This window comes from Ovis aries, chromosome 2, assembly GCF_016772045.2.
Source record: "Ovis aries strain OAR_USU_Benz2616 breed Rambouillet chromosome 2, ARS-UI_Ramb_v3.0, whole genome shotgun sequence".
Classification (NCBI taxonomy): Eukaryota; Metazoa; Chordata; class Mammalia; order Artiodactyla; family Bovidae; genus Ovis; species Ovis aries.
The window spans coordinates 8924437-8938944 of NC_056055.1; the positions used below are offsets into that span (position 1 = coordinate 8924437).

At 41.5% G+C, this 14508-nt stretch overlaps 1 long non-coding RNA gene across 1 annotated transcript in view; it reads right to left on the reverse strand.

Annotated features, from left to right (window-relative positions):
* The window catches only part of LOC121818582 (uncharacterized), a 51716-nt gene that overhangs the window by 22583 nt on the left and 14625 nt on the right, over positions 1-14508 (reverse strand). Inside the window, exon 2 of the long non-coding RNA XR_009599509.1 lies at positions 7004-7055. This is a non-coding gene — a long non-coding RNA (uncharacterized LOC121818582). The remainder of the gene's footprint in view (positions 1-7003; positions 7056-14508) is intronic.

Genomic DNA, 14508 nt, shown 5'->3' on the forward strand with positions numbered 1-14508 from the left:
CCACAGCCCCAAAACTCAGCTAGGAAAATTACATTTAGTAACTTCCCCTTTGACCTTGTCCTGATTTGAGCACACATCAGGCTACCTTATGCTTTTCTGCCTCAGGGACTTCTCCAAAAGCGAAGAAACCTGCTCAGCCTTAATTCAAGTACAGCCTGCTGGTTTGAAGATGTTCACACTCCCCAGAGGCAGCCTTCATCCAGAGGCGGTGAGGGTTGATGAGTAGCTGTCATTATCCATAAGAGGAACAGTTCTGAGACAGGTTTCTCAACATCAGCACCATTGACATTTGGGGCTGAACTATTCCTTGTTGTGGGGGGTTGTCCTGTATATTGTAGGATATTTATCAGCAACCTGGATCCCAGTAGCCCTCCCTAGCTGTGACATCCATAAATATCTCCATACATTGCCAATGCCACTGAGAAAAATCACTTGGTTAGAAACCACTGAACTATATGGATTGACAGAGGGTACCCAAGGCATTAAGCCCAGCTGCCCAAAACTGACTAATTCAGTGACATAGCCTTTACTGGTTTTTCTCCCATCCCTTCTTTCTACTTCCTGGGATTACCTTCCATATAAACATCTCACCTAAAACCTTGCCTTGGGCTTTGTTTTCAGGGGAACTCAAATTCAGATATCAGATTAACAAACAGTCCTTAATTATACTGATATAAAAGATTATAACTTATGAAAATTTATGTCATTAATCTTCTGAAAAGACTAAGTGGTGAAGAATTGATGTTTTTGAACTGTGGTGCTAGAGAAGACTCTTAAGAGTCCCTTGGACAGTAAGGAGATCAAACCAGTCAATCCTAAAGGAAATCAACCCTGAATATTCATTGGAAGTTCTGATGCTGAAGCTCCAATACTTTGACCACCTGATGCAAAGAGCTGACTCACTTGAAAAGACCCTGATGCTGGAAAAGATTGAGGGCAGGAGGAGAAGGGGACGACAGAGGATGAGACGGTTGGATGGCATCATTGATTTGATGGACACAAGTCTGAGCAAACTCCAGGAGACAGTGAAGGACAGGGAAGCCTGGCATCTGCAGTTCATAGGGTCGCTAAGAGCTGGACACGACTCAGTGACTGAACAACAACAAATCTAAAAGCAAAGGGAAGACTCATGCATGATTCTCTCTGAGACTTTCAGACAAGCCCTCATGTCTCACAGGAGACTACACTTCCAGAACCACGGACTGGATGACAACCCTGTGCAAGAGGAAACTTGTTTGAATTCTCTCCTTCCATTAGGAGGGTGAGTCATGAATGGAGGACATCTAGGGTTTTAGGGGTTCAGGAGCAGTGGCTCTCAACTCATCTTCTACTTTCCTGAACCAGGATCCCTGAGGTGTCTGAACTGGTTGTATTTTGAATAAAATTAGGTAGTCCTGATGCATGGAACCTAACATCCGTTCCAACAAGCCCATGCACAGGTACAGATTCTGAGTGAGGTTGAGGGGGCAAGCAACTCGCACAAGGGACCCGCAGAGAATATGAAGCTGACTTTCAGGACCAGCTCTTTTGCAGCCGTGGACTCCTCACTGTCATTGCTCCATTCCGAGGAATGGGGGCCAGGAAGATGAGAGGCAGACAAAGAGGGCAGGAAGGTCTTGACTCTTTGCTCCGCTCTGGAAGCTGCCCTTCTAGAGAACCCAGATGTTCTCTGATTCATGCCAATGGTTTACATAGAAAGTTCTTGCTCCGGAAATGAAGGTCAAAAGGCACAGTGTTAGGAAGCAATCCCTCATCCAGAGATCTGTTACCCTGTCCAATTTTGGGACTCTATTTCTGTCTCCATTAAATACAAGTAATTTTTCACCTTCTTTGAATCTTACCATCTAGGTATATTATTTGTTCTTTAAAACTTCACTTCATAAAAAGCATTTCCTTTCTTCTTTCCTTAGGTGAACCAAGCCAAAATAATTATAGAGTAGAAAGAATAAAGATGCATTAACATCTGCATTAAGCTGGAACACTACCAAGGGACACAGGAAAGAAAGGAGAAAACACCCACTGCAACCACAGTTCTAAGAAGAAACTACTGACAGCTCGTTTGTATTGAGATACTAAGCACATCGTTTTATCTACCTGTCAGAACACCTTCATGAGACGGGTATCACCGTCATCAACCCTATTTTATGAATGAAGAAAACGGATCCCATAGAGAACAAGCTCAGGACTATACAACGTAGCAGGAAGATGAACCAAGAAGGTCAAGCTTCAGACACTTCCCTTCTTCCGATTTTCAGATATGCCTTCCTGACTACTCAGACTGTTTTCTAAGTCTCTGCACAGATCCTCTTCCACTGGACCACATTACAAGCATAGTTCTTTCTAGGTGCAGTTTAACCCTTTGGCTCTATAAACTACATTTTCTTTTTCTAAAAAGGAGCCAGAGAAATGTTATAACTGAGGTTTATACTTTTCCAAAAATGCATCGGGAAGGGCTCAACAGAGAACATCTTTCTTCAAACAGATAGAGAAGCTGAGGCCTAGAGGGACAAGGTGTTTGCTCAAGGTCACACAGCAAGCCAGTAGCCAGAGGCAGCTCAAAGTTCACCGTCTCCTGGCGCCTGGTCCAGCGAATGAGGAAGCGCAGAGACAGAGTAAGCGGTACAGACGAGTGGCCTCTCACATGTTTTCTGACTCTGTGACGTCCCAAAACTTGGAGTCCACGATTTCATAAATGGAAAAACAAACATTTTCTCAGTAAAACTAAACTGATTTTCCTGTGGAATCAAGTGGCACATACTTCACAATTACGCAGAAAGTTCTCAGGAACAGTGAGGCCCTGGTGTGACTTTGTTTCTCTCCTTCCTCCCAAAGTTTCCAGTTAAGTGAAGCCAGGGGATTACTTCCTGTGGGGGCCTCAAGCAGATGCTTTCAACTTCTGCTGTGACCTGAGCAGACACTGGTAGCCCGAAGCAACAGTATATGTTATTTTATTTTTCTTCAAAGCAAGTGACTTCCACCCCACCAATAAACACACCCTGCTTGCACTGCTGGATTCTTGGCGTCCTGAAACTAGATAAACACTGTTATTTAACACAGATGTGATGTTCCTAACTGATTCTTAGACTGTGGGAAACGTAGTGCAACTGATGAAAAATTACTAAAACCTCTCCTAATTTCACTCGAATTACCATTAGTCAGCTCTGACTTTCATCACTTTGTTGTCATTGATTAGGTCACTGAGGGTAGAGCCTGAGCAGTAGCATTTTTCTAAAGTTTCCCTGTGTGCACCATCAGGGCTGGAATCATTGGTAATGGGGTAAGTTACACTTCCCAAACTTGCATATAATTTAAAAAAAAAAAAGAAAGAAAATCACCTAGTATGACTGATAAAGACACAGAACATGAGGCCCCTCTCCAGATTAGTACATCTTGGATGAAGCCCAAGTCCTTCCAGATAATTCTGTTATTTGGGAAAGTTTTGGGTCTTGCAAATTTGGGAAACACTGAATGATGGCACAATTGCACTCATCTCACACGCTAGTAAAGTCACGCTCAAAATGCTCCAAGCCAGGCTTCAGCAACGTGTGACCGTGAACTTCCAGATGTTCAAGCTGGTTTTAGAAAAGGCAGGGGAACCAGAGATCAAGTTGCCAACATCCACTGGATCATCAAAAAAGCAAGAGAGTTCCAGAAAAACATCTATTTCTGTTTTATTGACTATGCCAAAGCTTTTGACTGTGTGGATCACAATAAGCTGTGGAAAATTCTGAAAGAGATGGGAATACCAGACCACCTGACCTGCCTCTTGAGAAATCTGTATGCAGGTCAGGAAGCAACAGTTAGAAATGGACATGGAACAACAGACTGGTTCCAAATAGGAAAAGAAGTACATCAAGGCTGTATATTGTCACCCTGCTTATTTAACTTCTATGCAGAGTACATCATGAGAAACGCTGGACTGGAAGAAGCACAAGCTGGAATCAAGATTGCCAGGAGAAATATCAATAATCTCAGATATGCAGATGACACCACGCTTATGGCAAAAAGCGAAGAGGAACTAAAAAGCCTCTTGATGAAAGTGAAAGAGGAGAGTGAAAAAGTTGGCTCAACATTCAGAAAACTAAGGTCATGGCATCCAGTCCCATCACTTCATGGCAAATAGATGGGAAAATAGTGGAAACAGTGGCTGATTTTATTTTGGGAGGCTTCAAAATCACTGAGGATGGTGGTTACAGTCATGAAATTAAAAGATGCTTACTCCTTAGAAGGAAAGTTATGACCAACCTAGATAGCATATTCAAAAGCAGAGACATCAGTTTGCCAACAAAGGCCCATCTAGTCAAGGCTATGGTTTTTCCAGTGGTCATGTATGGATGTGAGAATTGGACTATAAAGAAAGTTGAGTGCCTAATTGATGCTTTTGAACTGTGGTGTTGGAGAAGACTCTTGAGAGTCCCTTGGCCTGCAAGGAGACCCAACCAGTCCATTCTAAAGGAGATCAGTCCTGAATATTCATTGGAAGGACTCACGCTGAAGCTGAAACTCCAATTCTTTGGCCACCTGATGCGAAGAGCTGGCTCATTTGAAAAGACCCTGATGCTGGGAGAGATTGAGGGCAGGAGGAGAAGGGGACGACAGAAGATGTGATGGTTGGATGGCGTCACCGGCTCAACGGACATGAGTTTGAATGGACTCCAGGAATTCGTGATGGACAGGGAGGCCTGGCATGCTACAGTTCATGGGGTCTCAAAGAGTCGGACACGACTGAGCAGCTGAACTGAACTGAACTAAATTATGGCATAGATTTGTAATCACATTCAGGAGACCCATCACATAGATGACCAGCAGCCTAGAAGACATAAGGAGGTTTCCATCAACCTCAGAAGAAAACCTGAGCTCCCCTCCATAAAACTCTTCCATGAGGCAGGCCTCTTTCCATCCCTACATGCTGGACAGTGACAGTGATTCACCTCCACAAATCTGCTCATTTATTCCCCCCACCCAGCCTGGCCCCTTCTTCTCAAACTGAGCTCTCTTAAGCCTGACTGTCCTTCTGGGTTGAAGTCCAGTTCCAGAATACCAATCCACACTGATTTCTCCCTTCTCTGAGCTCCTACATCATGAGAGCTGCTAATGATGGTGTAACTATATTCATCCTGATTTGCTTAAGCATTCCACACAGGTGTCTTGCCTCCCTAGATTGTAAATCCTTTGGGGGCTCTGCTAAGACTAGAGCAGATCCTGGCTATCACTGGTAAAGGGAAAGTTGCATGAATGAAAGTCAAGGTTAAGCTCAGGGAGGGGAGGCTGTCTTGCTCCCCACTGTACTCTGTGTTCCACGTAGCACCGGCACACAGCAAGCATTCAACAAATAGCCACTGAATCTGTGAATAACTAAATGAATACACTTCAAGCATTAAATAAATATTCAGCACATACAGAGATGAAATCATGATCTGAGTCTAACCTAAACATAACTCATGACTTAGATCTGTTCTAGTCTATACCCATGGTTCTCACATTTTATGGTCTCAGAATCCTCTTTCACTCATAAATTGACTGAGAATCTTAAAGAGCTTTTGCTTACATGGGTCATACCTACTGATATGGAGTGTATTATGAATTCAGTTCAGTTCAGTTCAGTCGTGTCCGACTCTTTGTGACCTCATGGACCGCAGCACGCCAGGCCTCCCTGTCCATCAGCAACTCCCGGAATTTACCAAAACTCATGCCCATTGAGTCGGTGATGCCATCCAACCATCTCATCCTCTGTCGTCCCCTTCTCTTCCTGCCTTCAATCTTTCCTAGCATCAGGGTCTTTTCAAATGAGTCAGCTCTTTGCATCAGGTGACCAAAGTATTATGAATTAAAACTGATCATTTGAGAATATTTATTTTAAAACAACAGTAATAAACCCATTACATTGTAATGGGTTAACACAAACAACATATTTTTATGAAAGTATTTTTCAAAAGGCCTTCCTTGATATCTCAGTTGGTAAAGAATCCATATGCAATGCAGGAGACCCCAGTTCGATTACTGGGTCGGGAAGATCCACTGGAGAAGAAATAGGCTACCCACTCCAGTATTCTTGGCCTTCCCTCATGGCTCAGCTAGTAGAGAATCCGCCTGCAATGTGGGAAACCTGGATTCAATCCCTGGGTTGGGAAGATCTCCTGAAGAAGGGAACAGCTACCCACTCCAGTATTCTGGCCTGGAGAATTCCATGCATTGTAGTCCATGGGGTTGCAAGGAGCAAAAACAAAAATAACTTACTGCAAAAAGTGGCACTTTTTTTTTTTCTCTCATTTTGGAGATCTCTTTAATGCTTGGCTTAAGAAAAGCCAACAGTTTTTCAGGTCTGCTTCTGCATTCAACTTGCTGCCTCTGCAAAACTCCACTGTGTACTTGTGAGAAGATGAGAGGGGAAAGGTTCCATAATATCTCAGTATCACTATGAAAATAGTCTTGGCCTCAGGGACTCCTTGAAAGGGTCCAAGGGACCGACCCCTGAGGATCCCCAGACCACACTTTGAGAATCACTGCTAAGCGCATTTCATAATACCTGTTCTACAGACAGTAGGGGAAATTAATCAAAGGATTTATTTTCTTTTTTCAAAAGAGATATAAAGTTTTATCCCATTAGGATAAATCCTTTTATTCTAGGATGCCATTGGTACAGAAATTGGCAGGCACATTCTCATTAAATGATTAAAATACCATCAGTTCAGTTCAGTAGTTCAGTCATGTCCAACTCTTTGCAACCCCATGGACTGTAGCCTACCATGCTCCTCTATCCATGGGATTTTCCAAACAAGTATACTGGAGTACTTTGCCATTTCCTTCTCCAGAGGATCTTCCTGACCCAGGGATAGAATCCAGGTCTCCCGCATTGTAGGCAGACATTGTGGCTTTACTGTCTAAGCCACCAGGGAAGTAATATCATAGTTGTTAAAATCTACAAAAAGCTTATCTTCACGAAACAGAAAATTCATCACAGCAGCACAAAACTGCAGTTTCTGTAATGTTCCTTCTAACTTACCTCCCGTCATCTCTCTGCATCCTTAACTGGGCCTTCCAGATCATCAGGAGTTCTAGCAAGAAAACCAAGAGTAAGGTGAGATCGCAGCTGAATAAACCTTTTAATTCTTATAACTGGAGACGTAGCCAAAAAGTTTCCCCACCCAAGTCTTTTCCTTTTTGTCCTCCTGTCCCTGAAAACTTAAGGTTGCTAAAAAAGTAATTTACATTGAATGGTTTTGAAATGACTACTTATCTCCTTGGTGGTCAGTGAAAATACAACTCAGTTCATTTCACTGTGCAAGTTCAGAAATCCAACTACTTGGATTTAAATCCTGGTTCCTCTACTTACTAGCTTTGTGACTTAAAGCAAGTTACTGAAACTCTCTGGCCTGTTTCCCATATCTAAGATGAAAATGATCACTGTACCTATCTCTTAAAAGTATGAGAAGGATTAAATTAATTCACATATGTAGAGTACTTAAAATAGTGCATGATGTGTAACAAATTGTCAATAACTACTGGCTATAATATATCTTTTAAAGGTTCTTAAGAGGAACTAGAAACGTAAATGTCTTCAATTGATTCCATTCCCCATAATTTAGCATGACTTATAAAGATTTGTTTGTAGTTGCATTTTCAAGGCTGATTTCACTTAAAATAGCTAAAAGGGTTGATTGATTGAAATACCATCATGGAGTCATCTGCTAACAAATCAAAACTGAGGCCTGAAAATCCATACTACAAAGAGACTGTGGAAAACACCTCCTTTCCCCAAAGTGTTTTTGCATGTAGTGGTCATCAGCCTTGCTCCAGCAAGTGCTAAATGGCAATCAAATTTAAGTTGCCCCCCAGGTTAATTGCACACCAAGAGGAATTGTTATGCTCAGGCATTTATTGAGCACTGCTGGATGGCATCACTGACTCGATGGACGCGACTCTGAGTGAACTCCAGGAGTTGGTGATGGACAGGGAGGCCTGGCGTACTGCGATTCATGGGGCCGCAAAGAGTCGGACACAACTGAGTGACTGAACTGAACTGAACTGAACTGAACAGATTTAGCAAGCTCACACTGAGCATCCCTCCACATAAACTCTAGGAAGTGATGAGGGCTGTGGAGAGCCCCACATGCATGGGACAGTGAGTGATACAGATAAGACATCCTCTCAAACACAGGCAGTAAATAAAAATGCTTACAAAAGAGGAAAGAGAAGGTGATTCTGACTTGAGGAATCTGGGAGGACTTTGCTAAGGTGGTAGCTCTGAGGTGGGTGTTGAGAAATGGGTGAGATTTCACCATAAGGACAAGAGGGAAAGCAAGAAAGGACACGGCAGAAAGCAAGATTAGGCACAGTAGACTGCTATCATAGGCGCATAAGGCAACAGTGAGAAAAGATGTTTGGAACGGAGCAAAGCACATCTTACATGCTAGGCTTAGAGTCTAGTGGCCACTGAACAAGCGAGAGGGCAGCCTTAGTCACAAAGGCTGTAAAGCTGTGTTATTCACACCTTAGTGTTTGTCCCTGATATACTGCAGGATGGATGAAAGAGAGGGCACTGGAGGAGAGGAAAACAGTTGTGAGACCATGGCAGCAGTCCAAACAGAGCCATGTGGGGCACCTGCAACCGGAAGAGGAAAAGAGGATGCGACATTTATTCTAAAAGAGGAATACAGCAGACTGGGGACTAATGAGATGTTGGTGGGAAACTGTTCTGTACTAGACCACGGATGTGTCTGTTACAAAGGAAAGAATTTTGCAAACAGCTCCAAGAAGGTAAATTTGGAAAGTACATGGGACTGAAGGAAAAGAAAGAACTCATGATTGCCTGATCCAGAGCAAAGGAATGGGGAAGGAAATAGCAGCCCCACTAGAAAAATAATAAACAAATAACTCTTACAAATTGATAAGAAAAATGAATAAACCAAGAGAAAAATAGGCCGATATAGACAAGAAAATTATAAAATAAAAATTAAAAATGGCCAAGAAATACGGAAGAAATGCCCAACTGGATTAAAAAGCAAACATAAACAAAAATATGAGATATCACATTTTGCGTCTAAGATTGCCAAAAAAAAAAAAAAAATACAAAGATTGGTGAGGCAGACACTTGGTTGTCTACCCAACAGCATTTTTCCTTGCTAACAGAACTCTGGATTTGTTGAGTTATCCGGACTCTTCTGACTGGCTTCATTTTTCTAGATCCCAGTCCCACCCTATCCCAGTAAGGAAGAACTTGGATTAGTATGAGCTTCCATTCATATCAGTGACTGACTTGGGAAGGGACATATGCTCCCATTCTGGCTAATGATATTTGACAGAAACATATTGAGAAAGACAAGAAAGGCTTTAGGAACAGTTTCTTAAATCTTAAAAAGAAAGCTCAAGGTATTTCAATACTCTATGTACCCCTAGATACATGAGGATACAATGAGCTGTTTCAGCTACGTTGAGAAAATGAGGGGACCCAACCAACATGCTGAAAGTGGAACAGAGGAAAGGCAGAAAGAAGCTGGTATCTGATGTCATTTGGCAGCTGAATTAACCTATTTTGAAATCTTCCTATCTTGGGACATCTTGTTATGTAAGATTTTTTTTAAGTCTTATTATGTACATGAGTTTATAGAGAGCCTTATTTCCTTGAAGAGCTTTCAATACATTTCATTTCGGTTAGTTATGAGAACAATTTGTATCTACACAGTAGGTGCTTAATAAATATTTGACGAATGAATGAATAAGTGAGGGTGATAATGCGGCATGCCCAGAAGGACCATAAACTTCAAGTTGGAAAGGACCTCAGAGATCCTGTTGAATCTGAGTATGTTCACCAGTAAGGAAATGGAAAGTGGAACAGGTTTTGGACTTCCCCTGACCAGACTCCGTCTAACTCACCACTTTCCCCCGGTGACTGTGGCTCCCAAGATTCAGTTTCCATTTGGCACTGGTTCAGCCAAATAAGGTTCAGGAGTCAAGCTTTGCCATCATCGGTCACAGGACTGGCTATTTGCCAAAGGCCCCGGTTGCACTAACAATGAGAGAAGATGGATCTCCACCCAGGAAAATTGAGAAAGTGCCCAAACATAGGATGCAGAAGAGAATCCCTTCCTTCATTCTTTCCTGGGGGTTGCAGCAGAATATGGTGGCAGAAATCCAACTGGGAGAGTCTGCTGGGAGAGGCCCTGTGAGTTCCTCTTTCATCACATGAATTTGTTCAAACCGGTTCTGTTGAGAGTTGCGGATTCGTCTGGTGAGATGGTGAGCACAGACACTTTCTCTCACAGAAGCCGTTCTTCTTGTGTCATCCTCAGTATTCCCTCCAGATGGGGAATTTTCTCTTTTTATTATTGCATAATTCATGTCCTTGGATTCTGAAATTGGACATGAAATATGCCCTGTCTTCCCTTGAAATTTAAAATTCAAATGCAGGTGAACTACAGAGAAAAAATTTTATGCCATAAAGTAAAGATAAATTCCATGGATTAAAAATTTTAGATCTTAAAAAACTATAAAAGTTGTAAGGAAAACACAAATCAATAGTCGTAACATCTTGTAGTCGTGATACGCTTTCTACATAGCACTTAAGGTAGAAGTCACAGTACAAAAAAAAAAAAAGAATGGATTCAGCTATAATTTTTTTTTTTTAACTCTTGGAGTGGAAACCTGAAGCCTGGGAACCAAGAGTGGGAAGGTGACTAACTTGTCACTATGCTGTTTTTATGCCTGGAGATTAGCTGTTCTCTTTTTTTTTAAGATAATGTTTTTAATTAATGTTTAACGTTTTATGTATTTATTTCATTTTTGTCTGTGCTGGGTCTCTGTTGCTGCGCAGGCTTCTCTCTAGCTGCAGCGAGTGGGGGCCACTCTGAAGTTGCGGTGCCTGGGCTCCTCTCTGCAGTGGTTTCTCTGGGTTCAGAGCCTGGGCTCTAGGGTGTGTGGACTTCCGCAATTATACCACACAGGCTTAGTTGCTCCACAGCACGTGGAATCTTTTCGGATCAGGGATTGAGCCCACATCCCCTGCACTGGAAGATGTTTTCTTAACCACTGCATACCAGAGAAGTCCCTAGATGAGCTTTTCAAATAATAAAATAATAATGCAAAAATTTAAACTTCCATAGTCAAAAAATGAAAGACAAATTATATTCCAGAAAGAAAACGCATTTGCAACATCTATCACAGAATAGGCTACTATATTTATTTCATGAACTAATAAATATTAATAATGCCATGCAGCCTTTTGTTCAGAAATGGGCTTTACAGACAGACAAATCAAATCAGCTCCAAGACTCCCTCTTGCCAAATGCAAGACTTAGGCCATGTTCTCTCTTTGCCTCAGTTTCTTTCTCTGCAAAATGAAGATAATACCTCTTAGAGTACAACAAGTAAAATATCTGATCTTTGTCCCCAGGTCCTGGTACAGAGCCCCTTAAGCCCTGAGTGATAAGGGTGAGAGAAGCATGACTTGTTCTAACAAGTGGCTCTCGGTGGGCCCCTCAGAGAGGACGGGGGTGGTCACTAGAAAGACCAACACTTGATTAGAGATTTGTAACTTGCAGTCCTGTCCCCCAGTCCCTATGCAGAATGAGGATGGAGACTGAGTTAATCACCAGTGGCCAGTGATTTAATATAACATGCTCAACGATTAATGAATGAATTCTCCATAAAAACTCCCAAACTACAAAGTTTCGAGAGATTCAGAGTTGGTAAACATGAGGTCTGTTCATGGGAACAGAGGCTCCTGCACTCAAGACTCTTCTGGACTTCACTCTTTAGACCTCTTCATCTGGCTGTTCACTTACATCTTTCACAACAGACCTGGAATAGTAAGTACAGTGCTATTCTGGGCTGTGAGCCATTTTGGTGATCCATCAAACCTGAGAATGGGGTTGTGGGAACCCCAATTTACAGCCAGTCTCTCAGTCACCTGATACTTGCAATTAGCATCTGCACTGAAGGCAGTCTTGTAAGACTGAACCCTTAAACCCGTGACTGATGCTAACTATGGGTAGTGAGTGTCAGAACTGATGCCTAGTTGGTGTCACAGATAGAAATGGGATCTTGGAAAAAACATCACACATTCAATGTCAGGAGGAAAAATGTCCCTTATGTCCTCACAGAGTAACCATGTGAATTAGATGAGATAATTGAAGCAACACATTTAGAAAACAGTGGACCTCAATAAAATATTAGTATTATCATTGCTACTAGGGAAAAAAAAGAGATGAACCCAGAAGTTGGAAAATATATGAAGGTCATTATAGGTAGGTAATTCATGAAAGAAGAAAAATAAATGATAATTTAACAAATAGGATGCTGAACCTCATCAATCATCAAAGAAATGCATCTTCAAATAAGGCATCATTCTCTACTTGTTAATTGCCAAGTATTAAAACTAATGGCATTCTCCAAGCCAGGCTTCAACAATACGTGAACCGTGAACTTACTGATGTTCAAGCTGGTTCTAGAAAAGGCAGAGGAACCGGAGATCAAATTGCCAACATTCGCTGGATCATCGAAAAAGCAAGAGAGTTCCAGAAAAACATCTATTTCTGCTTTATTGACTATGCCAAAGCCTTTGACTGTGTGGATCACAATAAACTGTGGAAAATTCTGAAAGAGATGGGAATACCAGACCACCTAACCTGCCTCTTGAGAAATCTGTATGCAGGTCAGGAAGCAACAGTTAGAACTGGACATGGAACAACAGACTGGTTCCAAATAGGAAAAGGAGTACGTCAAAGCTGTATATTGTCACCCTGCTTATTTAACTTCTATGCAGAGTACATCATGAGAAACGCTGGGCTGGAAGAAACACAAGCTGGAATCAAGATTGCCAGGAGAAATATCAATAACTTCAGATATGCAGATGACACCACCCTTATGGCAGAAAGTGAAGAGGAACTAAAAAGCCTCTTGATGAAAGTGAAAGAGGAGAGTCAAAAAGTTGGCTTAAAGCTCAACATTCAGAAAATGAAGATCATGGCATCTGATCCCATCACTTCATGGGAAATCGATGGGAAACAGTGGAAACAGGGTCAGACTTTATTTTGGGGGGCTCCAAAATCACTGCAGATGGTGACTGCAGCCATGAAATTAAAAGACGCTTACTCCTTGGAAGAAAAGTTATGACCAACCTAGATAGTATATTCAAAAGCAGAGACATTACTTTGCAGACTAAGGTCCATCTAGTCAAGGCTATGGTTTTTCCAGTGGTCATGTATGGATGTGAGAGTTGGACTGTGAAGAGGGCTGAGCCCTGAAGAATTGATGCTTTTGAACTGTGGTGTTGGAGAAGACTCTTGAGAGTCCCTTGGACTGCAAGGAGATCCAACCAGTCCATTCTGAAGGAGATCAGCCCTGGGATTTCTTTGGAAGGAATGATGCTAAAGCTGAAACTCCAGTACTTTGTCCACCTCATGCGAAGAATTGACTCATTGGAAAAGACTCTGATGCTGGGAGGGATTGGGGGCAGGAGGAGAAGGGGACGACAGAGGATGAGATGGCTGGATGGCATCACGGACTCGATGGACGTGAGTCTGAGTAAACTCCGCGAGTTGGTGATGGACAGGGAGGCCTGGCATGCTGCGATTCATGGGGTCGCAAAGAGTCGGACATGACTGAGCGACTAAACTGAACTGAACTGAACTGAACCAGTGCTAGGGGTTCACTTCAATGATATATATAACATCCTCAACTGCAAAGAGGCAATATCTTAAAAACATACTCTTTGACTCCAGAATTTTATTTCTGAGAATGTATCCTAAAGCAAGAAAGTAAAACATAAATTTGCACAAATATTTAACTGTAAGAATGCTCATTATGATACTAGTCATAATAACAAAGAAAAAAACAAGCCATCTAAACAGTCTGCTTCAAGGCAAACCATTAAGCAAAGTGTGATTCATAGAAGAGTATCATGTAGCTATTATAACAAAAATATTCAATAGCAAGAAAGATGTTCATGATATAGAAAGTGATTAAAGAAAGGTTATAGAACATACAATATTTAGAATCACGTACATATTTGATAAACTATAAAGGTATATATCAAAATATTATAAAATTATGGCAAAATTGTAGGAGGCTGTACTTTGTACCTTACTGGTAAATTCTGAAATATTTACAATAAACAGTTACTTTTGAAATGATTTTTTTAATAAAGTTTATAATTCAATCTTTACTAAGATATTATTAACATAAAGAGTGAAAATGTATCAAGACAATTCTTTCTAAAGTATTCTAAAAAACTAAGATAAAACAATTATTCAGGTGGGTTTTTCTCAGCCTACTCTCAGTTTTTCTTTTTTACTAACTTGGTTCTTTATATATCACACTTTCTGCATCCATTCATCCATTAACGGATACTTAGATCATTTCTGTATCTTCGCCACTGTAAAGCATGCTGCAGTGAACAAGGTGGGCACAAACATCTGTTCAGATTAGTTTTGTTTTCTTTTTTTCTGATAAATATCCAAGAGTACATGGTGACGTAAAGAAATAGCCAGAAAAGCTAATTTGGTCAAAAGC